The following is a 4132-nucleotide window of genomic DNA, read 5'->3' on the forward strand; positions in this document are numbered from 1 at the left end:
GTGCCACGCCACTGCCTTTCCTTTTTGTCTGTCCTTCCTAAATACTGAATATATTCAGTTTCCACCCCTGGAGACATGTCTCCATAATCCCGATTACCTCACACCCATTTACGTCTATTTGCGTGATTCACTCGGTTATGCCATCTGCCGTGACAACAGGGAGTTCATACTGGGGCGAGGCCATTCACCTGCTCTCAATATGCGATGGGATTTAGTAATTCATCACACTTTCAGAGACACCAACAAGTTTACAACTGATTACAGGGATTGGATTCTGCTGTTACTGTTTCTGTTCTCAATTACATCCAGGACTGCATTTTGTTCATTCTGTTGAAGGTTATAAGATGTTTCTTTCTCTTTTCTGTTTGGAAACCCCAAAAATCATGCCACATTGTCATGAAGATGGTCTAAGGTGGTTACACGGTTGTTTTATTTAATTAATCTTGGTGCTTCTCACAGAAGAAAACCATCAGGGTATGAGGGGCAAGTTCTCTGAGGTGCACTGGGAAACTACATTAAATAGGATGGTGTGTTGCTAACTTTTGGTTGGTTCAATTGGCTGTTTTATAACCTTTGCTCTCGAGTCGCCAGGTATCTTTATGATACCGCCACGAGGTTCAAGTTCAAGTAATGATCAATGACTCAATACACCAATTAGTAAGATTCAAATCAAAGCACATTTATTATACACAGTAATCGCTACTCATGCATAAATTCTACGTCTAAGCTATTTCTACAACTAACAGGCCTATACTTAGCTTCGGACTGGCCCACCAGGTCAGGGGAACAAATGGCCTTTCGTTCGGGTTCTGAGTCTGCGGGATTCGAAGTTGGTACGGATTGGTAGCTAGGAGCGCCTATCTCGTAGCGAGCGTTGACTTAAGACTTACTGGATCTCGGCGGCAGCTGCACCGGTCATTGTTAAGGGTTGGTTCGGGTTGTTGAGTGACCCGGTCAAGAAAAATGATTTGAACTTGGGGGCTTAACTTTATAGTCCCCAGGGGCTTCCCACCTTTCGGGGCGGACCCTGTACCTGGTTCCAAGTGATTGGACTTTGTTCCAATCGCTTGGTTTGAGGTCTCCAATACTGGAGCGGTTCCCTGATCGATGGGCGGTCTTGAGGTGTCCGTTAACCTCTTTTGTGTTGGCTCCTGCTGGCGCCGAGGAGTCTGGCTTGGCTTTGTTTATCCCAAATGTTTCGATTGTTCCCGGGGATTGCTCATTAATATGTAGATGGCTGCTGCATTATTATGCAGAAGGCTGCTTGTATCGATGCTGTCTGGGCTTTTGCAGAGTTTAATACACAGTAACTTGCACCTGCTAGTTTCTGCCTCTGTTGGCTGAATTTCCCTGCAACCTTTGCTGTTCTCCATTTTACGTCGGGAGTTGGCCAACCCAGGTGGCTACAGGTGGGAGACAGGCAATCACTAATATTTAAGGAATTATTACAGATTTACACGGGGATCGGTTAGCTCAGTTGGCTGGTTCGTGCTGAGTGACACCAACAGCACAGGTTAAATTCCCATACTGGCTGAGGTTAGCCGTGGTCTGTGTCAGTATTTATGCTCCACATGATCCTCCACCCACCCCTCTACATCTCCCCCATCAGCATCTTCTATTCTTTCTCCATCATGTATGTATCTAGCTTTATGTATTCATGCTGTTCACCTCAACCACTCGCTGTGGTCGTGAGTTCCACATTCCCATCACTCACTCAGTAAAGAGGTTTCTACTGAAATTCCTGTTGGATTATTGAATCCCTTCATAATCTCTTTTAAAAAAAAATATATTTATTAAAGTTTTTAAACAACATAATTTTTTCCCCTTACAAACAATAACCCCCCCCCCCCCCCCCGTAACAAAATAACACAAAATCGCACTGAGCAAGATATATACATGGCAAAATGGTATATTTACATAGCTTTGTACACTGGCTCTCGCCCGCACGTGCCAGTTTCCCTCACCCGCCATGTTATCTCTTGCTCCTCCATCCCCTCAAACAATCTCTCGTTCCCCCTCCCCCCTCCCCCCCAGGGTTGCTTCTGCTGCTGACCGACCTTCCTCTAACGCTCCGCGAGGTAGTCTAGGAACGGTTGCCACCGCCTGTAGAACCCCATGCGCAGACCCTCTCAAGGCAAACTTAATCCTCTCCAGCTTTATGAACCCAGCCATGTCGTTTATCCAGGCCTCCAGGCTGGGGGGCTTCGCCTCCTTCCACATTAGCAAGATCCTTCGCCGGGCTACTAGGGATGCAAAGGCCAGAATTCCGGCCTCATTCTCCTCCTGCACTCCCGGCTCATCCACTACTCTGAATATTGCTAGCCGCCAGCTTGGCTTGACCCGGACTTTCACCACCTGAGATATTGCTCCCGCCAGTCCTCTCCAGAACCCCTCCAGTGCCGGGCATGACCAAAACATATGGACATGGTTCGCCGGACTCCCTGAACACCTTCCACATCTGTCCTCTACCCTAAAGAACCTACTCAACCTCGCCCCCGTCAAGTGCGTTCTGTGAACCACCTTAAATTGTATCAGGCTGAGCCTGGCACATGAGGAGGAGGAATTAACCCTACCCAGGGCCTCAGCCCACAAACCTTCCTCGATCTCCTCCCCCAGCTCCTCCTCCCATTTACCCTTCAACTCTTCTGCTAGGGCTTCCCCCTCTTCTTTCATCTCTTGGTGTATTGCCGAAACCTTGCCCTCCCCGACCCATACACTCGAGATCACCCTGTCTTGAACTTCTTTATGCCGGGAGCAACGCTGCATATATCTAAATGCATTTCCCGGGGGTAGCTCAAACTTCTCCTCCAGTGCCCCTAGACTCGCAAATGTCCCGTCAATGAACAGGTCCCCCATTCTTCTAATCCCCGCCGGATGCCAGCCCTGGAACCCCCCATCCATCTTCCCCGGGACAAACTGGTGGTTACCCCTGATCGGGGACTACACCGATGCTCCCATTGCACCCCGGTGCCGTGTCCACTGGCCCCAGATCCTTAACGTTGCCGCCACCACCGGGCTCGTGGTATACTTTGATGGCGAGAACGGCAGCGGTGCCGTCACCAACGCCCCCAAGCTCGTTCCTTTACAGGACGCCATCTCCATCCTCTTCCATGCCGCCCCCTCTCCCTCCATAACCCACTTGCGGATCATCGCCACATCTGCTGCCCAGTAGTAGCTCCCTAGGTTTGGCAGCGCCAACCCTCCTCGGTCTTTTGCGTTCCAGGAACCCTCTCCTTACCCTCGGGGTCTTATTCGCCCACACAAACCCCATAATACACCTGCCTACTCTCTTGAAAAAGCCCTTGGTGATCACGATGGGAAGGCACTGAAACACAAACAGAAACCTCGGAAGGACCACCATTTTGACCGACTGCACTCTACCCGCCAACGAGAGCGGCAACATGTCCCATCTTTTGAAGTCCACCTCCATTTGCTCCACCAACCTCGTCAGATTCAGTTTATGTAGGGCCCCCCAACTCCTGGCTATCTGGATCCCCAGATACCGAAAACTCCCCTCCGCCCTCCTCAGCGGTAGGTCCCCTATCCCTCTGTCTTGGTCCCCTGCCTGTAATACAAAAAGCTCACTCTTCCCTACATTGAGCTTATAGCCCGAGAACTCCCCAAACTCCCTCAGTGTCTGCATGACCTTCACCATCCCCTCCATAGGGTCCGCCACGTACAGCAGCAGGTCATCCGCGTATAGCGACACTCGATGCTCTTCTCCCCCGCGGACAACCCCCCTCCATTTATTAGACTCCCTCAGTGATATGGCCAAGGGTTCGATCGCCAATGCAAACAACAGGGGGGACAGGGGGCACCCCTGCCTCGTTCCTCGGTACAGCCGAAAGTACTCCGACCTCCGCCGATTCGTCACCACACTCGCCACCGGGGCTCTGTAAAGGAGCTTAACCCAGCTAATAAACCCTCCCCCGAACCCAAACCTAGCAGCAGCTCCCAGAGGTACTCCCACTCTACTCGGTCAAAGGCCTTTTCCGCGTCCATAGCTGCCACTATCTCCGCCTCTCCCTCCTCCGATGTCATCATTATCACGTTTAAGAGCCGCCGCACATTAGTATTTAATTGCCTGCCCTTTACAAATCCTGTCTGGTCCTCATGAATCACCCCCGGGTCA

The sequence above is a fragment of the Scyliorhinus torazame genome, chromosome 5, assembly GCF_047496885.1.
Source record: "Scyliorhinus torazame isolate Kashiwa2021f chromosome 5, sScyTor2.1, whole genome shotgun sequence".
Lineage (NCBI taxonomy): Eukaryota > Metazoa > Chordata > Chondrichthyes > Carcharhiniformes > Scyliorhinidae > Scyliorhinus > Scyliorhinus torazame.